The 24,480-nt window shown below is 33.7% G+C and overlaps 1 long non-coding RNA gene across 1 annotated transcript; it reads left to right on the forward strand.

The window, feature by feature from the left end:
* The first annotated feature begins 23,277 nt into the window (after window positions 1-23,277).
* Window positions 23,278-24,195, forward strand: LOC123214904. Its single transcript, XR_006501911.1, has 2 exons — window positions 23,278-23,386; window positions 23,843-24,195. It is a non-coding gene; the product is annotated as an uncharacterized LOC123214904 (long non-coding RNA).
* Window positions 24,196-24,480: the final 285 nt, after the last annotated feature.

Below are 24,480 nucleotides of genomic sequence, written 5' to 3' on the forward strand. Positions count from 1 at the left end.
AACAGAAACAATTTCCTATGCATTAGATTATCTTCTCTTCTTTGCTATCAATCTCCTGGGCATCTTCTTCTTCTCCGAACAGTGGCTGGAAGAAAGAAAACTCAGTGAAAAAAAGTTTGCGTTTTTCTTGCCTTTTATGATACAAATTATTTTATATGGATTTTAATCTAATGCATCTCTACTCCTAAGCTAGGTAGCACATAAATGGAAATATGGAAACGACGAAACGTTGAAACGGAAACGTTGAAACATCTTTATTAAAAATTATAAGAAACGAAGATGTGGAGAAACGTGTAAATATGAAAATATAAAGATTTTATTATAAATACCAAAATTTTATTAAAAAGGTATAACTTTTAAAAATATATAAATATTTTTTTATAATATAAGAACAATTTACTTTTATTATTTTTTTCCTTTTATTTAGTGTGCAAACTTTTTATCTTTTAAATTATTTAAAAATATGCATAAAGAAATGTTCAATGAAACTAAACTTTTACTGCTGTAAGCCTGTAAATATGAACTAGTTGGATCTATATAAATTAAAGTGCCTATGTAAAATATACACTATAGCTTAATGAAATTGTTTCTACCCTTGTAAACCTTAGAGCCAACAAATATAAATTATAACCCATGACTCTGATCAGAAAAGAAAAAAAAATGAAAACTCCCCAAAACCCAACAGTTAATAACCATGTTATTTACTTCTCTCTTTGTAATTTATTTTTCTTAAAACACAGGTGAATGGATTTAGAGGATGCAACTTATTAATAGGACACATAATCAGGCACTGTAAAGGTGTTTAATGTTTCCTAGGCTTTGGATCCATTTCGGTAGAGAACAAATGAAAAATGAGGAGGCAATCAATAGTGAGAAGACTAGTGCAACATATACTAGGAAGGGAACTGATAATTGGAAGGATGAATCAAATAGTTGGAAGGAGGCAACAACTAGTGGGAAGAAGGACAAAATGAAGAAGGAGAGATGACTTTCGCTGGAGAGGAGCGGAGGTTCAGATGTTGAAACTTTGAGAAGACAAAACCAGTATGAGAGGTGTGGTTTGAAATGTTTACAGAAGTGGAAATGCAACAGATTTCTACAAAGAAACGCATTTCAGGTACTGAAAATGCATTTTGCATCTTTATAAAATTTTGAAAACGGCCTCGAAACATTTTGTACCAGTTTCTGGGCATTTCAGAATTGACAAAACGCACCCCTTGGAGTGTTTCCGTGCTTCCTTGCTCCAAGATTAATTTCTTTTTATAAAATATATATTAATTTATTATATATACTCTATTCCCAAGACTATAATTCTCTGCCAATGCATGCTTCTTCCAGGTGTGTCAGTTTTCCAAGATTTTTATTTTATTATAAAATATATATTAAATTATTATATATATACTCCCATATGCCTACTTTTTGCTCAAAGATTTTATAATTCTCTGTCATTGCATGCTTCTTCCAGGTGCGTCAGTTTGCCAAGATTTTTATTTTATTATAAAATATTTATTAAATTATTAAATCATTTTGTCGTCAATGCATACTTTCTTCCAGATGTGTCAATGTTTGAATTCTAATTTATTATAAAATATATATTAAAATATTAAATATATATATGTATATATATATTTATATCAATGCAATTTGGTTAATTTTTGCAACATATATATACACACTCCCACATAAGTTATTCATGAATATAATTTGTAATTATAATCTATAATTTATTTTATTAATAACTATTGAATATTTGATTTTATATAATTTAATTGAATAATTTTATAGTATGTAATTTAGTTATTCTTGTTTGATTTTAATATTATTTATAGATAAAAGTTTTCCTATAATTAAATTGATTTATTTATGTTTTCAATTTGTGATTTTATTTAAGTTGTATAGTATGCTGTTAAGAAGAATAGTTGGTGATTTATGTGATTTGGTTGATTTTTTTGATAGATTTTAGCAAATTTTTGGTGATACTGAATTTGGGTTAATCATTAATGGATTCTGTTATTGGTAAGGAAAGTTCTAATTCTAAAAGTAGTAGTAGTAGTGTGGGTTCCACAAAAAAGAACAATGATAAAGACCAAAATCCATTGTGGAAATATGTCACAAAAATTGAGAAACTTGGGGAATCAGAGGGTACGTGCAAATGGATTTGTAATTTTTGTCATAAAAAAAGGCAACAGACTTATACTAGAGTTAAAGCTCACCTATTAAAAATTATGGGAAAAGGAATCGGTGTTTATTCTAAAGTGAAATTTGAAGATTTAGTAGAAATGAGAAAATTAGATGATGACGTTACCAATAAGATTTATAATTCTCAACCTAAGCAAATGTCATTGCCTAGTAGTACTACTAATGTAAATCAATCATTATCTTTATCCTTATCGTCACCGAGTGGGTCAAATCCTTTTTCAAAGAAGAGAAAAGTTGATGATTCTCCTATTGCTAAATCTTTTGACATACAAACTAGAGCTCAATTAGATGAGAAAATTGGTAAAATGATTTACACTGGTGGTCTTCCTTTTAATTTTGCTAGGAATCCAAACTATATTAGTGCCTTTTCATTTGCAGCTAATAATTCATTGGGTGGTTATGTGCCTCCTGGGTATAATAAATTAAGAACTACACTACTTCAGCAAGAGAAAGCAAATATGGAAAGGTTATTGGAACGTATTAAAAGCACTTAGATGGAAAAAAAGGTTAGTATTGTTAGTGATGGATGGAATGACCCACAAAGGAGACCTTTAATTAACTTCATGATTGTTTGTGAATCAGACCCGATGTTTATTAAAACTGTTAATTGTGCAGATGATGTTAAAGATAAATATTTCATTGCTAATTTATTGAAGGAGATAATTGATTCGAGCCGCTGGTCATCAAAACGAGTAGTTCAAGCTAATATACTGATTCAATGCTATATAAATGTGTGAAAGAGTGCTGGAGCCGAAATCAATTAAAAGAGATAATACGAGGCTGGTCATCAAAAAGTAGTTCAAGTAATAACTGATAATGCTTTGTATGCTGGGGAAATAATTAAAAGTATATTTCCACATATTTATTGGACTCCATGTGTTATGCATACTTTGAATCTAGCTTTGAAAAATATATGTGCAGCTAAAAATGTGGAATCCAATCGAGAGACATACGATGAATGCCATTGGATAACTGACATTTATGGTGATGTTATAGTAATTAAAAACTTTATAATGAACCATTCAATGCGACTGGCTATGTTTAATCGATTTAGTCTTTTGAAATTACTTTCAGTTGTAGATACTTGTTTTGCTTATGTTATTGTTATGCTCAAAAGATTTAAATTAATTAAGGGTGCTCTAGAATCAATGATTGTAAGTGAACAATGGGGACAATATAGAGAAGACGATCAAGGCAAAACAAGATTTCTTCATGATAAGGTGTTGGATGAGAATTGGTAGGCGAAGGTCAATTACATTATTGCTTTTACTGCACTGATTTATGATATGATTTGAGTGTGTGATACAAATAAGTCTTGTCTTCATTTGGTTTATGAGTATTGGGATTCTATGATTGAAAAGGTTAAATAGATTATTTATATGAACATGAAGGAAAGTTTCCTACCCAAGATTCTCCTTACTATTTAGTGATCTATAATATTCTTTAGGATTATTGGGCAAAAAGTAATACTCCACTCCATTGTCTAGCTCATTCATTGAATCCAAGGTAAATATCTAATCGAATTATATATTTCTTTCATACTTATTTGATATATTTATTTATTAAATTGGGTATTAATTTGTTAACTATTTGATATATCTATTATTTGTGAAGGTTTTATAGTGAACAATGGCTTGAAGGAGGTAAAGGTAGAGTGCCTCCTCATATGGATGAGGAAGTATCTATTGAGAGTGTTAGAAACAATTAAACATGCCAGGATCCGAATTCTGTGAAATCTGTAAATAGAATTTGCGTACCCGTTTATGTGTTCGATGAAACGTCTTCGAATTCTACGCGAGGTGTTGACGTTAGTCTGTTTCCACGACGTCATTTGCCCATGTATTGATTTCCATTTGGGAGACTCATTTACTGTGCATTCATTTTGGCAGGGAAGGGTTCTCTGTAAAAATAGTATTCTCATTTCATCTCCTTACCCTTTGGGAGGCAGTTAAGACTTTTTTATATAAAAGTCCAACCGCCAATAACCGCTAATAACTGCTCTTTGGCAGTTAATCAAATTGGGTCGGATTGACCTGTCATGGGTGGACCCGGATCCAATATCTCCCACTTACACATGATGGAAGACCCAAACCAAATGCTTAGCCACAGAAATCTCATTTAACAGTACGTTTCATACTTGCAAATGTGTTGTGCGACCTCGCGAGCAACCTGCACTTGGGAGCTAATTACTATGCATCTGTTAGGAATAGCATAACCGCTTCAACTCGAATAAAACAAAAATAAAGCGTTAGGCTCGCAACACCTCAGACTTATTCGATAACACCAGCTCCTTTTAATCCCTCATTTTTCATTGTGTTATTTTCCTATGTATCAATGATCAAGTCCAATCTCCATATGAGTGACATGATCGGCTAGCCAATAGACACACGTAATATATATAAGTCTTCCTCTTCTACTCGAAATTCTCAATTTAAACTTAGCTGCTTTTCTAGTCATGTTCCATAGACCGAATCATGCGTGGCCATAGGTTCCAAGCTAAGATAGCAACACTAAGAGTAAATATCGAACAACAGTAAAGAGTCAAAGGGTACTAACATGAGTTAATCCTCATAAAGTCTCACACAGTGAAAGAGCAGGGATTCATCCTTCCACTACTTTAACTGGTAGTCTTACTTATGCACACATGGTATGAATCATGTGCTATAGTGTGTATTTTCTCAAATGTCATTCACAACACTGTACAGATCTTAGTTCAGTCGCTACCCCAAACGCCTAACCTGAGTTCTTAATCATCTTCACACTTGCAGGTATTTATTTATATTAAGAACTCACATATGACATTCACAAGTTATTTGGATGTGGGGAATCCAAATCGGTCATTTTCAAATGTATCTATTCATGACCTCATCTTGATCAATCATCAAGGCGACATTTTTATTTCAATAAATCTTTTTTTGAGAAATTTGTCTCCCATTGGTATGCTCTTTCAGCATCACAATTCTCAAGAATTGTAACCTCTCCTAACCTTTGGGTGTGTTACAGAAAAACGGCATGAGTTCCCCTATTTTAGAGGGCCCGGGGAATTTTTTTCTCTTTTTCATTATGCCCTGTAACACTCCCAATTTATAATTCACACAAACCAGTCCTACCAATCGATTGGATTTTCATCACATAATCATAATAAATAAAATAAGTACATAATAATAACTATCATAAAAAAATTATCACCTACAGAAACTTTATAACCAATTTTCAAAACTAGTCATATATATATATATATCATCATAACATTTAAATCAACAAAATTATGGTGTCTTCCTCCCTTAGCCTCATGTCTCATTAGTGCTCCCCGGGAACCTTTGCTGCATTTCTTTACCTGTAAAATATTAAATTAAACGGAGTGAGCGACTATGGCTCAGTAAGAAAATCATACTAAACACTTAAAGTATTTCATACCAGTATTAATCTCTTTCATACTCAACGTGTCTGGGCTATTCATATATAAAATTATTGACACGGACACACATTAAACACATATCAGAATTCTCTTCTTTCACCAATTTATTCATTTTCTTACTATACAAATATGATTCATTCGTTATGATTTATGCATGTATGAGTGCCATGACTTTTCTATTTTCTGATCATACATCCTTCTCAATTCTTTATCGGCCACATAGGCTTGTATGTATGATTCTAATGCAATTTACTTTCTTAAAATATTTACTAATTTGTTTCTCTCTCTTTCTCATTGACTGGTCTAGACTACATATGACAGTACTTGTAGTCACCATACAAAGTATAATTCTCTCTTACACGCATATTTTTTCTTTGCTGTCCACATAGTACAGCTAATATTTTTCTTTGCTGTCCACACAGTACAGCTAATATTTTTCTTTGCTGTCCACACAGTACAGCTGATTTTTTTTTTCTTTTGCTGTCCACACATTACAGCTGATATTTTTTTCTTTGCTGTCCACACAGTACAACCGATTATTTTATTTGCTGCCCACACAGTACAGCTGGCGTGTAAGGATTTTTAGTATGTTTTCTGCTTTCCTGTATCATATGAGTCATTATAAAACCAAAAATACTTGTTTTCCATTTTCTAAAAGCATGCATGACTTAGAAAATATTTTTCCTCTTTCTTTATTTTTTTCTAAATCATGCATATGTTATGATTCCTCATGTATGCATATATAACCATAATATGAAATATGTGCATTTGTTATTTTCCCTTATTCTTTTCATTCCTTCTCAAACATCATGTTATTTTCTCATGCATTTATATATAAATATATATCATGTCTCAAATTAATTTCAATTATACAATATAGACTTAATATAAGGGTTATTTCACATAACATGCACATAATTAAACAACATTAACCTATATCGCATAAAATGACATTTTTGCCCTTATAGCCAAAATTACCTTTTTACCCTTATGGCTAAAAATTACATCATGAATCCTAATGAATTTCTTTATCCTTTTAAGCATAAATCATCTTAATTCTAATACCTTACACACTTATATAAGTAAAGGTTATTTAAATAACCTAACTTAACTTTACTTCAAGTATGTAAAGTATGAAATTCTTACCTTTTCTTTGCCAAATAGGTGATTTAAGCTTATTCACCTTCTTTTCTTCTTCTTGGCAACCTTAATCAACCAAAAATATAATCATTCATCAAACTCCCAAATTTCACATATCTTAAAAATTAAATTTCTTACCTTAGAATTGACCAGAATTGACAGATCTACACTTTTTATAACTGGGGCCTCTGGAAATTAGGTGGTTTAGCTAGGTTTTTGGACGAATTTTGGTTAAGGGAAAGCTTTAGCTTAATTTCATGGAGTTCTCGGCTAAAAATGGAGAAGATGAATAGATTATATATTTTATAAGCCTTTTGGACCATTTTGCCCTTAACCTTTTCCATAAATTACTATTTTATCCTTAGCCAATTACCAAAAACCCTTAGCACCACCATATAATTTCAAGTGTGCCCTTCAATTTTAATTCCCATTTTGTCCCTTGAATCTTTATAAAATGACCATTTTACCTCCTTTGAAAAATATTGCTCATTTAGTAGTTTTCTATAATTCTTTTGCGATTTCTTTACACAACAAGTTATAAAATCAACTCTAGGGGTAATTTTGAAGTGGAGTTTACTGACACACCTGAATTCGGATGTTACAAGAATAATGTCTTATCTTTGCTCGCTTTCTCAGCGCCAAAGGCGATTGCTCGTGTGAGTGAGCCAATCTCTAACTTGTGTGACATTACAATCTTGTTGAGCTAAAAAACGATGTGTATGCAGTGAAAACCCAAAAATTTCAGGGCATAAGTTCAAAACATAAAATGAACTTAAATTCATAGTTTTCGACGTTGTGTCATTAGTACAATATATAAGCTCAAAAACTCATCAATCATTGTCTACGCAATCCAAGAAATTTAACATGTGCAAGATATACTTTTCTTAGAAGAATTTCAGTCAAAGGAACAGTGACTATACAATGCGTATAATTATATTGTACGTTCATTTCCCTCTTGGAAATTGAGTCTCTTATTACGTTGTGTCTAGTGTCGATACGTTTGGTTATCTTATAAAAAATTAAGATCTTTCATTTCAACAGACAACCATTGCTCTAACAATATTGTCATGTTTACTCAGATTCACAAAGAATCTTCTTAACCAAACAGTTTCTTGCACATTTACGGAATAGGCTATATACTAGGCTTCCAATGTGGATACGGCTACGCATCTCTGTTTCTTATCGCTCCAAGATATGGGTCCTTTTGGAGTAAGAAAAACTTAGTCGTTATCTAATTTGCATTGGTTTAAAAACACTTCCCCAATTGGCATCTCAATGGCCAATCAAACGCAAGTTTGATCCTTAATCACATAATCAATCATCCACCGAGCCTTAAAAATATAAAAAATTCTACAAACAGTCTTTCAGTGCTCTTTTCAACATTTACTTATATCGACTAACAAGCCCAATAACAAAATAAATATCTAGGCATGTACGCATCATAGCATACATAATACATCTAATGTCATCTGAATAGGTAACCTTTGACATTTCTCTGCTTCTATCTTAAGTTTTGGGACATATCTCTTTTGGCTCAATAATTCGTCATTTGTCACAGGAATATCAATGGATTCACAATATACCATATTGGATTGTTCTAGAACCTTTTGAATATTACGCTCTTATGACAGAGTCAAAAGTTTCTTTGAACAATTCCTCTAAATGTAAATTCACAATATATATTCTATTTACCCACATCCTGCAAGTCACAGATATGGACAACCATCCTTTGATGATTATCACTTACTTCAAATCATTTCTAGCTATTTATACATCATCACACATATTGATAGAATTACAAATTTGTTATCAGACTTTGTCACATAGACATGACGGTCTTGATTAATCATTTTAAAGTTCAAGTACCAGTATCTAGATGACAGTTTTAGGTCATTCAATGTCTTTGAAGCTCGCACACTTTGTGCTTCAGACCTATAACAATAAGATCTATATCTCATTTCATGCAGATTTCTTTGTCAAGTTTTCCACTAAGAAAAATTGTCTTGACATTCATCTGGTGTAATTCTAAATTCAAATATGTTATTATAGCTAAAACCAAATACATTGAAGTAAATATTATAAATGACGAAAATATCCTTCTACACAATCTATACTTTCTCATTAGGTATAGTTTTTCGCTATTAAGCGAAATTATATATTAAGCCATTCGCCTTATGACTAATTTAGGAAAATCATTTATTCCCAATAAATTTTCGATCTGGCAATAAGTCAACCAAAACCTAGAATTGGTTTGTTTTCTGAGTATTCTATCTCTTCTTCCAATGCATTTCAAAAATTTTCTTATCAAAGGATGAGACATTTATTTTAGGTTCTTTATCATCTTGGGGAGTGGTTATGAAAACTTTGTTTTCACTTTAAAAAAAAAAAACGTCACTTGAATACTTTTGGACGTTCACTCCAATGCAATTGAGAATTAATGCTCTCACTATCCAAAATAGATTAAAACTTAATCTCAATGCTCCCACTAGGGTGAGATGAATGAAACAAACAATTAAAGATTATTACTCCCACTATCCGAAATAGGTTGGAGCTCATTTGCATTTGCTCCCACTAACTGGAATAAGTATAGGCCTTATATCTTAGGACTCAACCAATGGTCGTTAAGATATACCCATCTTCATTCTTTTCTCATCTCATTCAGATGAAACCTATTATCAACATCATCCCTATTAAGAAAAATATCTTCTATGAATGTAGTATCTCTAATACAAGTTCAGTTAATCTTCCAACGAAATCCTCCCTATGAACACATACCTTTTGGAGTGCTCAGCGTATCTGATAAAGATACATTCATTTCTTCTCAGTCCCAATTACTCTAACTTATGGGGAAAGTTATGGATTGATATTGCTAACCACTAAGGTTGCAATCAATTAACTTAGATTTTCTATCTGACCATAACTCATAGGGAGTGGAAGCAACTGGATTAGTAGGTAATCGGTTAAGTTCTCAAGCAGCAATAAATATCATATCATCACAAAGTGACTTGAGGTTTTGCTTGCGTTTTCACTGACTTAACCATTTCCAATAGAGTTCAATTACTCTTCTTCGCTACACCGGTTGTTGCAAAGTTTTTGGAATTACTGTTTACCATACTATTGATTTCATTACTCAGTTCCTTGAACTATTGGAACAAATGCTCAAGATCTCGGTGAGTTCATAAAACTCTTATCTATTTTGTCTAATTGATTCTCAACCTCAATTATATAGTGTCTAAAGCAGTCTACTGCTTCTGACTTATGGGAGATCAAGTAGACAAGACCAAATCGAGCATTGTTATCATCATTAGTAATGAAAAATGAGATACATTCTCAAACTTTACATTCATAGGAAAATATATATACCTAAGTATATAGATTGCAAAGGAAGTCAAACTCATATAGTTTTGTCAAATGGTTTTTAGAAGTTTTTCTAACTAGGCAATCCTTACATATGGACAATTCTATTTATGTGAAAGTTCCTAATAAACTTTCATAAGCCAATTTATTCAATCCATCTTGGCTTACATGCCCTAATGTAACATGCCATTTATTTGCATTCATTTCCATACATATAGGAGAAGCAAATAATGAAAAACTTAACATTATAAAAAATGTAAGGTGACAAACACTATATAACCATTCAACCAACAAACCAAATCTGTAGAAATCAATTCTATCACATTTCAATAAAACACCTAGAGAAATTCAAATTATATCCTAGTTTAAGAAGAACAAGTACTTTGACCAAGATTTACTGAATATTTGGAGCATATTGGATTTCGTGTAGGTATAGGATTCGATCATCTACAAAACTTATTTGCTTGTGTCTATTCCTCTTACTACAACCTTTGTGTTGTTGCCTACATATATCCAATTCACTTTATTCAGAATTCGATAGAAATCTACTAAAAATCTTCTATCATGAACTACTTGGTGGGTGGCTTCAGAGTCTATAATCCACGTAGGATAATACTCAGTTAATATCATAGTACCAGAAAATCAAAGTTTCATCACTTGATTTTAAATAAGACTATCATTTTCATCTCTGTTCATTCACAAGCGATATAATTCTTGTTGCTTCTATTGCAACTACTCATCTCTTTTTCTAGTACTTTTGCCACTCTTCTCATTTCAATTCCTTGTTCTTATTATTTGAGCATTAAACAATCTCCTTCTTATATAAGGACTTGAGCCACTCACTTTTGAAAATTGATTCTGCAACATATACATGAGCATAAAATTGAGCTACCTTATGGGCGCTTATCCTCCAATTTTATGTGGCTAGAATAATTGATAAAAGTCCTTCTTTTCTCATTATGGGTCATATGTACCTTGATACACTCCCACTTTCGAGAAGAAATCGTTTTTCTAAATGAACCTCCTGTTCATGTATCAGGTTACGCGTAGCTGACTTTAGTTTCATAATTAGATTTGACATTCAATCAAATTCAAAAATCAACTGTCATCAGTTGAGGACTGCAGTTCCTCCAAACTTTTCAACTAAAACCAGACTTATGGCATATGCAGTTGAACTTTCATGGTACTTATATACCAAATTGATAATCATGAAACTAATCAAGATATCACACGAAGTGGATCTTGCTTCTTACATGCGTGATGTGCGTCCACATCATGTTTGTGTAAGGCACTGATTAGGTTTCTATCCCTTAGTCAGCCACAACTAAATCTTAACCTGATTCACAACCTCTAAAGCCTTTTGCTCACCTAGGATATTGTGCATTTCAAATGCCACATGGTTTAATTCTCTCTATTCAGTATCATTCTCATTCAAATCAGCCATCATTTTCTAAGATGTTATGGTTAACTAGATCACAGAGACATCTATCAGACACAACGTTATCAATGCAATCAAATACACATCAATTGTCGCAATTACACATTAAAATTTTAAAATATCTTACATAAGGCATAGAATCGAAAGTTCACTATGTTCCCAATCATCTCCCATGACACAAATGCTTGACATTTTAAACTTTAATCTAATTACGCCAATATTAATTCTAGATGAGAATTTCATTAAATTCTACTAATCTCAGAATTCCCACACTTAACAAATATATATGATACAACGAATGTATCATCTATTTTGACTAGGACTATTTCATCAACCCATTTGTGTTAGGTCAAATACCTCACATTACGATAGTTTTGGGAATAACGATAAAATAATGAATATTTTATCGTACATTACTAAGCGTCACTCTATAGCAAGCTGTAATGAATCCACTCAGTCCCAAAAAGTTTCAAATTCTTGTCCCGAATAAGATCATTGATTACGGGGATCATATTCACGTATAGATATTTTCTCTTTCCCAATTAAGAGAATTCAATAGGATATTGATAATTTCTACATGCAACGTGATGGTCTCCAATCAATAAATTGCATGAAGTAAAAACATGTATCCTAAAACACCAATATGTGTTTTCGAGAATTGGAATAAGATATTAGATGTCATTATACACCGTAAGACCCATGGAACACATCTCATATACCGATCCAAGTATTACACAACTTCCAAGGACTAGAAAACAAGATTCAAGTGCCAATGCACACTGACAGTGGGTGTTTATGCACGGAAATAAGCTCATAAGCTCCTTCACGAGCTAAGTAAACACCGCACGTGCCTCCACACGTCGTATATATATCTGCACACGCCCTCACATGCCATTGATGATTTAGACGCGCTGTCATGCGCTTCCACGCTCTAGAATTGGTCACCATGCGTGATCAAATGTTGACCGTTGATTGGTCAATTATTTGACTGTTGACTGGTCAACAGTTGACCGGGTTATCCATGGGTCATGATCCGGGTTGGGTGACCTGATTGACTAAATGGGTTAACCCATTGACCGGTTCGGGTCTTGACCAACCCGTTGACCTCCGGTTTGGGTAATCGGGTTTTCCCAACCCGATTTTGACCCGAAACTCGCGATGAACCCTAATCTTGCTGTCCCTCTAATTGGCCATTTTCGGACAATTTTACGGCGACAATACCATAGGGCTTTTGAAGCCCAGTCAACGCAGAGTTCAATCGTTCCAAGTTCTGATGCCGATGGCGCTGGAATCCATCGAAACGGCGAGCAAGAAAAAACACGCCTTGGGTCTATTTCGATCGATTCCGGCGTTAATTCGAGTTGATTTTCAATTTAAAACATGTAATATTATTCCTAGCATTCATCCAACATGTTTCCCAACACCAATTTCATGCAATTTTGGCCGAATTAAATTCGTCCCAAAAAACAAAATTTTAAACAAATTTCTATATTCAGATTCTAATTCGCATAATATACGCAATATCATTTATAGAAAACATAAGAAATATGTATCCTAGGCTCTGATACCAATGTTAGAAACAATTAAACATGCCAGGATCCGAATTCTGTGAAATCTGTAAATAGAATTTGCGTACCCGTGTATGTGTTCGATGAAGCGTCTTCGAATTCTATGGGAAGTGTTGATGTTAGTCTGTTTCCATGACGTCATTTGCCCACGTACTGATTTCCATTTGGGAGACTCATTTACTGTGCATTCATTTTGGCAGGAAAGGGTTCTCTGTAAAAATAGTATTCTTATTTCATCTCCTTACCCTTTGGGAGGCAGTTAAGACTTTTTTATATAAAAGTCCAACCGCCAATAAACGCTAATAACTGCTCTTTGGCAGTTAATCAAATTGGGTCGGGTTGACCCGTCATGGGTGGAGCCAATCCAATAGAGAGGAACAAATGTTTTAGAAGAATCTTTTCTGAAGATGAGCGTGTTAAAACATTGGATGAGTATGCTAACTTCTCCTTTAAAAGTGGACCGTTTGAGGATCCTCACTCAATTGGTGTTAGATTTAATACAGAACCAATGAAGTGGTGAACATGTTTTGGTTCGAATGCTCTATTGCTTCAAAAGTTGGCATTCAAAGTACTTGGACAACCTAGTTCCTCCTCTTCTTGTGAAAGAGATTGGAGTACTTATTCCTTCATTCATTCAATTAGAAGGAATAAATTAATTCCAAAACATGCAGAAGATTTGGTTTTTGTTCATAACAATCTTCGTTTATTGTCAAGGGTTAACTCTAAGTATTATGATGATAAGGAAAAGATGTGGGATGTTGGTGGAGATAACTTTGGGAGTATGGAAGATGTAGAAGTTCTTCAGTTAGCCAACCTGTCATTAGATGAACCAGAATTGGTGTTTGTCTTTTTCGATAAAGATGCAAATGACAATGGATAAGGAGAATGATCAAACAAAGAAAATACAATAAATATTTTACTATTTTTTTAATGTTTTTTATTATATTTTATTTGATGACTTTGATATTGACCCTTGGAAATTATTATTTTGATGAAATAATATTGAGTTTGTAGATTGATTTATTTACATTTTGATAAAATATATTGATTTATATACATGTTTATTTTCCATTTTAAAAGATGAATATATAAATATTGATTTAATTTATACATACATATTTCAAGAACTTGAATTTGTAATTTATTTTTGGTATGAAATTATTTTGTTATATGTTATTTTAAATTGATCGGAAAAAATCAATTGTTGTATTTTTTTAATTAAAATATAGGTTATTGTATTTTTTATAAAAATTTCATATTTATAAAAAAAACCCCTATATTTTTTATATTTACACGTTTTCCCACGTTTCCGTTTCCTACTTTTTAAAGAAAATGCGTTTCCACATTTCCGTTTCGACATTTCCGTTTCCGTGCTACCTAGGCTAAATATATATTTTTTGGTTTCCTTTATTATAGTCTGTTCCATCTTTAAACCTTTATAGTTTTGTGCTTAAAGTTAATTTTGCATTTGTTTGTGATATTGTAAGCATGGAATATTGAGTCATCATCAGAATTTATCTTTAATGAACCAGTCGGCCAAGTTTATTGCATGTGTAAGCATAATCAATACTAATTTCAGGATCACAGAAAGCATACCCGGTTTCTTGAATCTGGCAATTGATGATAATTTGGCGATTCGATGCACTCCTGGGAGTTTCCATAACACACTTTGCTGATTTTCTCTCTCGTTTCTACAAGAATTCTTCTAGAGAATTGATTTGGAAGAGTATTGTATTTTGTGTTTTTAGCGTAAGAGAGATCACTGTTTTTCTATTTCTCCCTCTCCTAATGGAAGTTACACTTTATTAAATAAGAGGGAGAGTGACAGTTATTTTTAATAACTGCCAAGGGCAATATTGTAATATCGTTTATCATGGGTTAGTCTTGTAACCCTAATGGATCGAGTCAACCCATCATGGGTGGACCTGATCCAATATCTCCCACTCACACATGATGGATGATCCGAATCACAATACTTTTCTACAGAAATCTTACAGAATAGAGCAATTCATACTAGCAAATGTGTCGTGCGACCTTGCGAGTAACCTACACTTGGGAGCTAATTTACTATGCTTCTGTTAGGAATAACATAGTCGCTTCAACCCAAAATAAAATAAAGTTTTAGTCTCGCAGCACCCCAGACTTACTCGATAACACTAGCTCCCTTTAATCCCTCATTTATTATTGTGTTATATTCCTATGTATCTATGATCAAATCCAATCTCCTGTATGAGTGACATGACTGGCCGACCAATAGACACACGTAATATATAAGTCTTCCTCATCTACTCGAAATTCTCAGTTTAAATTTAGCTACTTTTCTAGTCATGTTCCATAGACCGAATCATTCATGGCCATAGGTTCCAAGCTTAGATAGCAATACTAAGAATAAACATCAAATAACAACAAAGAGTCAAAGGGTACCATCATGAGGTAATCCTTATAAAGTCTCACACAGTGAAGGAGCAGGGATTCATCCTTCCACTACTTTAAGCGGTCGTCTTATTATGCACACATGGTATGAATCATGTGTTACAATATGTATCTTTTCAAAATGTCATTACCAACATTGTACAGATCGTAGTTCAGTCGCTGCACTCAGCGCTTAACCTGAGTTCTTAATCATCTTTCCAATCTTGTAGGTATCTTTATCTATTAAGAACTCACATCTGGCATTCACAAGTTATTTGGACGTGGGGAATCCAAATCAGTCATTTTCAAATCTATTAAATCATGACCTTATCTTGATTAATCATCAAGGTGACGTATCAAATAACTCATTTCTTGAGCAATTCTCATTTTCTAAGCGCGCTCTTTTAGCGACATCAACCTCAAGAAATATGTCTCATCTTTGCACGCTCTCCTCAACGTCAAAGACGATTGCTCGTGTGAGAGAGCCAATCAAACTTGTGCGACATTATCATCTTGTTGAGATTTTAAAATAAACAATCTGTATATCTATAAACACCATGAATTCAAACACATAAAATAAATTCAAATTCTTTGATGTTCTAACGTTGTGTTACAAGTACAATATATACTTAACAAGTTAATGATCATATTCTACGTAAGCCAAAAGACTTAACATGTGCAAGATATACATCTCTTGAGATCGGTTTAGTTAGAGGATCAACAATCATGTTATGCGTAGAAATATATTGTACCATCACTTCCTTCTTTGAAATGATGTCTCTGACAAAGTTATATCTAGTGTCAATATGTTTGGTTCTATTGTGGAATTTGAGATCCTTTGTGAAAGCTATCACAACTTGATTATCACAATGCATAACTATAAGACCAACTACTGCGTCCAATACACCCAAATTCTTAAAAAATCTTTTCAACCAAACAACTTCTTGCACAACAGCAGAACATGCTACAAATTTTGCTTCCATTGTGGATAAGGCTATGCACGTTTGTTTCTTACTGCTCTAAGATATAGTGCCATTTTGGAGTACGAAAGCATAACTTGAAGTTGATTTGCATTGGTCCAAATCACCACCACAGTCAGCATCCGAATAGCCAACGATACGTAAATCCTTTCCTTGGTAGCATAAACAATAATCCACAGTGCCTTTCAGATATCTCAATATCCTCTTGACAGCTTTCCAGTGTTCATTTCCTGGATTCGATTGATATTGACTAACCAATCCGACAACAAAGCATATATCGGGACAAGTACACATCATCACATACATGAGACTTCCAACCGCATTTGAATAAGGTACTAGAGACATTTCATTTCTTACATTTTGAGTCTTTGGACATAAGTCTTGGCTCAATGAATCGTCTTTTGTCATAAGATTATCTACAGGTTTGCAGTTTCCCATATTGAATCGTTCTAGAATCTTTTGGATATAACACTCTTGTGACAGAACCAAAAGTCTTTTTGAACGATCCCTTTTGATTTTTATTCCTAAAAGATAATCTGCTTCACCCATATCCTTCATGTCAAAATTTGTGGATAACCAATTTTTAATGATCATCACATATTCCAAATCACTCACAACTGTCAACACATCATCCACATAAAGAGATAGAATTATAAATTTGTCATAAGACCTTTTCACATAAACACAATGACCTTGTTCTAACATCTTAAAATTATAAGACAATATCGCCTTATGAAATTTTAAGTACCATTGTCTTGATGACTGTTTTAGGCCATATATAGATTTTTGGAACTTGCATACTTTGCGCTCTTGGCCTTTTACCACAAAACCTACAGGCTGATCCATGTAGATTTCTTCGTCAAACTCTCCATTAAGAAAAGCTGATTTGACATCCATCTGATGCAATTCTAGATTTAAATGTGCTACTATAGCCAGAATGACACAGATTGAAGTAAACCTCACAACAGGCGAAAAAGTTTCTTCATAAGCTATGCCTTCTTGTTGGGTATAACTTTTTGCCACTAGACGAGCTTTGTATCTATCTATTGAGCCATCCACCTTTCGTTTAATTTTGAGAATCCATTTATTCCCAATGGGTTTTCGACCTGGTAGTAAGTCCACTAGAGTCCAAACTTGGTTAAGTTCCATGGATTTTATTTCTTCCTCTAATGTTTCTTGCCACTTTTCCTTATTGAGGGATGATAGAGCTTCTTTGATATTTTTAGGCTCATCGTCTTCCAGAGGAGCAGTTATGAAAACTTCATTTTCAATTTCGAAACGTCTCTTAGGGATTCGAGAACGCTCGCTCCTACGCAATTGAGGATCTTCACTCCCACTATCCGAAATAGGTTGGAACAAAACCTCATTGCTCCTATTATCTATAACAGGTAGAGATATCGTCTCTTGTGACATAACTAATGGTCGCTGGGACGAACCTTCTTCACATTCCTCTTCCGTTTCATACAGATGAAGACTTTTATCAATATCACCATTTTTAGGAAATTCATTTTCTATGAATGTCACATCTCGAGATTCTATTTTAGTCATTCTTCCATCAGAGTCCTCTCATATGAACACGTACCTTTTGGAGTGTTCAGAGTATCTTATAAAGATACACTTGTTGCCTCTTGGACCTAATTTTTTGAATTTATGGAATATGTCATGGATATATGCAGTAGACCCCCAAGGGTGCATCATATTTAATTCAGGTTTTCTACCTGTCCATAACTCATAAGGTGTGAAAGTTACTGACTTAGTAGGCACATAGTTAAGTATATAAGTTGCAGTCAATAAAACATCTCCCTAATACGAAATTGGAAGATTTGCTTACGCCATCATAGACCTAACCATTTCTAACAGTGTTCAATTCCGTCTCTCCGCTACACCATTTTGTTGCAGAGTTCTGGGAATCGTCAATTGCCTCATAATTCCTTTTTCACTACATAATTTCTTAAATTCTGTGGACAAATATTCATGACCTTGATCAGTTCTCAAGGCTTTTATTTTTTTGTCCAACTAATTCTCAACCTCATTCATATAATGTCTGAAACAATCTATTGCTTTTGATTTATGGGAGATCAAATAGACATAACCAAAACGTGAATAATCATCTATGAAAGTGATGAAATAGAATGCTCATTTTCTAGCTTTAACATTCATAGGGCTATAAATATCTGAGTGTGCAAGTTGCAGAGGAACTTCAACTCTAACAGCTTTGCCAAAAGGTTTTCTAGTAGTTTTTCCTGTTAGACAATACTCACAAATAGGCAAATCTACTTTCGTGACAGGTCCTAATAAACCTTCACGGGCCAATCTGTTCATTCTCTCTTGGCCAATATGCCCTAATCTAGCATGCCATTTATTTGCATCCACATCTAGACTATTAGAAGTTACAAATAAAGAAAAACTAACAATATTATCATTAATAATATTTAAGGTGTCCAACACCATAAAACTTTCAGACATAAATCCACATCCATAAAACATATCGTTATAATAAAGTTTAACCAAGTTTTCAGAGAAAATAAAACAATGTCCTAGTTTTAATAGAACTATTACAGAGACTAGATTTCGTCGAATTTCTAGAGCATATATAAAACATCATGTAGGTACAAGGTTTGACCACCGCGCAAAACCAATTTGCATATGCCTATTCCTTTTACTTCAACTTTGGTATTATTACCTACATATATCCAACGTGTTTTCCTCGGTATTCGATGAAATTCTATGAAAGTGTCTCTGTCACGAGCTATATGGTTTGTGGCTCTTGAGTCTACAATTCATATAGGATGAGATTCAGTTAAGAAAACGGTACTGGAAACATAAATCTCACAATTTGAGACAAGATAAGGCAATGCCTTTTTCAGCTCCGTGCATTCACGGGCGAAATGACCCTTGTTACCACAGTTATAACAGGTCAGTTTAGACTTATCTCTTTTCCCATAGCGCTTGCCTCTTTTGCGCTTGAATCGTTTGTTCTTGTTCATAGGTCCTTGGACAATTTTTTTTTCTTTTCCAGATTTTTGCCATTTTCTCTTATAGCCAGAAAACTTCTTCGAACTGGACTCAGTAACATATGCTTGAGCATTTGGTCCAGCAGCCTCTAGGCGCTCAGCTTCCAATTCAAGATGGCGAACAATATCATCAAAAGTCCTGATATTGTCATTATGAGTCATGTTCACTTTCATGTGCTCCCAACTATCAGGAAGAGATCGTATAACAGCCTGCACTTGTTGTTCATTAGTCAGTTCATGCCCAGCTTTCTTCAGCTTAGTTATTATGTTTGACATTTCTCTCAGATGTTGCTTCATCGACTTATTGGGAACTTTCTTATATATATCGAACTTGATGGTCAACTGCCTTAGTTTAGAGATGATCGTTCCTCCAAACTTTTCTTTCCATGCTACCCACATAGCATTTTCAATTTCAAATTGCTCATACTGATAAGCAATATCATCATTCATTGAGCTGATGAGTATTCCTCTAGCAATCAAATCTTTCTTTTTCCAGGAATTATAAGCATCCATATTACGCCTATGTTGGGCATTATTAGGATTATGCCCCTCAGCCAGTTGGGGCTCATCCATAACCTGATTAAAAGCTTCCAAGGCATCCTGGTCATCTAGGATATAGTGCATTCTCATTCTCCATATTTTATAATTGTCCCCATTCAATCTTTCTCCCTTATTCAAATAAGCAATTATGTTTTTCGAAGCCATTTCAATATATAACTACAGAGATACGTAACACAACACCAACAATAAGATATATACACATTTTATTGTCGCAATTGTGCATTAAAAAATTAAAATATGTCACATAAGACATAAAGTCGAAAGTTCACTATGTTCCCAACCATCGTCTATGACACAAATGTTTCACATTTTAACAATTAATCCAATCGCATCAATGTATATTTCAGACGAAAATAATTGAATTCTACCAGTCTCAGAATTCCCACAAATAATCCATAAAGCATATATATTATATCAGCATGAAGAGTTCAACATAGCCATAATTTAAAAATAAACAAATACGCATGAAAATAAATATGGACATGAAATTCAATGACTATGACTATTCTTGACTTGAACTAGAATCTGAACTTTCTTTGATCCGTGGTTTATAATTGTTAAAACATGGCATTTTAACAATCAACCGATCTTCAACTCGATACCCATTCCGAAAACGATAAACTTCCTCTATTTTTTCAATAATCCTTATAGTAACTTTATCTAATTTAAAGTTTCTGCATTGTTTGCGATAGCCAACATGCCTCGCACTCCGCTGATTTGGGAAAATAGAAAGAGCTGTTGTTTTTCTTATATTCATAACAATGTTTCGCTTTTCTGCCTTTTGTAACTCATACAAGCAATCCCAGAAATCCAATACATTATTGTCGTCTTGGATAATCTTAGTGATTATATTGGTCCAATTATCAGGCAATGACATTAATAGTCCATAGATCTTTTCATTCTGAGTTAGGGATATGCCCTAAGCTTTCAATTCTAATATTTTTTCAGTCATAGTCCAAATGTGAGTGAATAAGTTATGCTCCGGATTCCTCTTATAATTCAGATAGTAGCCCTTAGCCAACATGTTCACCCTATATATGACTAACAAATGGACAATAATAAATTATACATACATAACAATATAAACAATACATGTTCACATGTTTAGCAAAGTATAATTCAAAACCATGATCAAAATAACACCTATAAGTGTTCAATTCATGCATAAATAGATCACACATAATTGAATCTGAGCTAATATAAGTTGCCGAGCATAAATAGAAGCATGCACGTGCTCCCACTCGCCAAAACACTGACTCATGCGCTTCCACACACCGAACAACTCAAATCACGCGCCTCCACGAGTTGAACCATTGACTAGTCAACTATTTGACCGTTGATCGGGTTACCCATGGGTTAGGATCTGGGTTGGGTCAACCTGGTTGACTAAACGGGTTGAACCATAAACCATCTGGTTTGACCAACCTGTTGACCATTTGGGTCAGTCAATCAGGTTTTCCCAACTCGATTTCAACTCGCGACGCAGTATGAACCCTAACATTTTGATGGCGAAATTGGCCGTCTTTTGGCCACCCTTTGACGACGATTCCATAGGGCTTTTGAAGCCCGTGATGCAACGATTAAGTTCCATTAAATTTTTGACGATGAAATCGCCGGATTTTGGCGAATTAAATGCATGAAAGTCATGGTTTTTGGGTGAAACATAGACCACTGAATTTCGTCCAATTTCATGCGATTTCGTGCAATTTGTTTCTAATTAATCATGCAACTAACATCCAGAATTCATCCTAACATGATTCTAAGCATCAATTTCACAAAAAATTGCAACGAATCCATCAAATGCATAAGCGTCCGTATGTAATATTTAAAGGAAAATTTACTGCTCACGTAAATTTAATTTCTAAACATGCTTCCTAATCATGTTTATATCACCAGCATCACAATTGCACAGATATAAGATGACTCTGATACCAATGTAAGCATAATCAATACTAATTTCAGGATCACAGAAAGCATACCCGGTTTCTTGAATCTGGCAATTGATGATGATTTGGTGATTCGATGCACTCTTGGGAGTTTTCACAACACACTTTGCTGATTTTCTCTCTCGTTTCTACAAGAATTCTTCCAGAGAATTGATTTTGAAGAGTACTGTATTTTGTGTTTTTAGTGTAAGAGAGATCACTGTTTTTCTGTTTCTCCCTCTCCCAATGGAAGTTACACTTTATTAAATAAGAGGGAGAGTGGTAGTTATTTTTAATAACTACCAAGGGCAATATTGTAATATCGCTTATCATGGGTTAGTCTTGTAATCCTAATGGATCGGGTCAATCCATCATGGGTGGACCGGATCCAATAGCATGCTCTTTGCTGGAGCAAAGGTAACTTGAACAATTTAGATTCTTTTTTGCAATTGAAATGTTTTTGTGTGCTCATTATTAATGTAAGTTTTGTTGATCTTATGAAAGGAAAACTATCATTTATGTTTTTATTCACCAAATTTTATGGCATGCCTTTTTTGTTGTTTAACATGAAAATCACAAGGGTGGATGTCATTAGTCATTTGAATTTCGTCATCATCTTTTTTGGTCATTACAATGGTCTGGAAAGTTGATTATTTCATTTGGTTTTGCAAGATGGTGGTATTTTTGTCTGGAAAGGCAGTCCTGCAGCTGAGAATCCTCTTCATCATGTTGGATCTCTAAGAGGCCACTCTCACACCGTGACATGTCTGTTGGACACAATATGCTTTACTCTAGTTCCATGGACAATACAATAGGGGTAATTTGTCTTTTTTAAGATTATCATCTGGTTTTATGATTGGTGATTAGAAGGTGGATTTTAAATAATTACCCAAGGCTGTGTTGTTTTAGAAATCTATATAATGTGGCACTGCCCTTTTCACTCACGGAGTAATATATTTATATTGATTCTGATAGGGATAATTTATTTTTCTTGTTATTGATTTTTTCTTTGGGTTCTGGGCTGATGCTTTTACTCTTTTCATTTTGGAGCATATATCATGCCATTGAGCTGGATGCGTTCTATTTAAAATTTTATTTTAACACGCATCTGATGTTGAACTTTTGTTTAACTTGTATTTTAGTTATTCATATTTCCTGATGTGCTAATCTCTCTCTCTTGTCTTCCTTTCTTAAACTAGGTTTGGGATCTTGATACTCTACTATCTATTATGACACTAGATGGTCATACTGATGCACCAATGTCTCTTCTATGTTGGGATCAATTTTTGTTATCCTGTTCATTGGAACAGACTATAAAAGTTTGGGGTGTTGCAGGAGGCAACTTGGAAGTAACCTATACACAACTAAGAACATGTATGTGGTTTCGTAATCATTTCTTTTTCTGCTGTATGATTTTGCTTGTATGTGCATTTGTTTCCACACTTGAACTGTTAGGCTTCTTTACTCCAGTTCCTACTTTGTATATTTGCTGCCAGGTCTACTATATGTGATGCATTATAGTTTTAGGATTTAATAAAAATATACCACCTCCCACTTTCCATCTTTTGCCTTCTCTATGGCTTTAGCAGCTTCGATGTTTTAGTTCATTAATTGATTGTATTCTTCTAATATGTTTGCTACAGGGTGTGTCTGCGCTTTGTGGGTTGAATGATTCTGGACAACCAGTATTGTTATGCGCTTGTAACGATAATTCTGTTCACCTATATGATTTACCATCGTGAGTATCTGCTTTAATGTATAAGAATAATTTACTAGCTGACATATACGTTTCCTTTTGGCTAACAAATTGCAACCTTTTTTTGGCATAAGTTCACTGAGAGGGCGAGGATATTGTCAAAACATGAAGTTAGAGACATTCAGGTTTGTCCTGATGGCCTCATTTTCACTGGTGATGGAATCGGAATGTTAAGCGTATGGAAGCTGTTGGCAAAGTCAAGTGGATGAGCCTTCTCATTAAAATTTGTACGAGAAACAAGTTGTGGTATAAATTGCAGAGTTTAGCTGTATATGAAGAGGCATAGAAAGAACCTAACACTGGGTTTTTTATCCCTGGTGATTTTTTCTAATTTTTTTCATGGGTTGTGCTTTTCAATCTGTTCAAATTTTTGTAGAAGAACTGTATAATTTAATACTGGAATAAAATTATTTTGTTAGCCATCTCATTCATTCCATGGAATAGCTTTTGCTTTGTTGACAATACTGTTCACTTCTATTCCATATACCTATGGATGATGATGTCTTCCTTGGACTTGTCATCAAGATTACGCCTTCCCAACGTAGCAAATTTTAAAGACAGTTTTTTTATTGAGATCTTACTATTACGATATTAACTTGTTACTGGAAGCAATTCCATGTGATTGTGTACACATTTGCCTCCTTTCTTTGTCCTTGTGAGATTTTTGTTTTATCTCTTCAACAACAGATGTTTATAGGTAAACATTTATGCT

The sequence above is a fragment of the Mangifera indica genome, chromosome 4 (genome assembly GCF_011075055.1).
Source record: "Mangifera indica cultivar Alphonso chromosome 4, CATAS_Mindica_2.1, whole genome shotgun sequence".
In the NCBI taxonomy this organism is placed as follows: domain Eukaryota; kingdom Viridiplantae; phylum Streptophyta; class Magnoliopsida; order Sapindales; family Anacardiaceae; genus Mangifera; species Mangifera indica.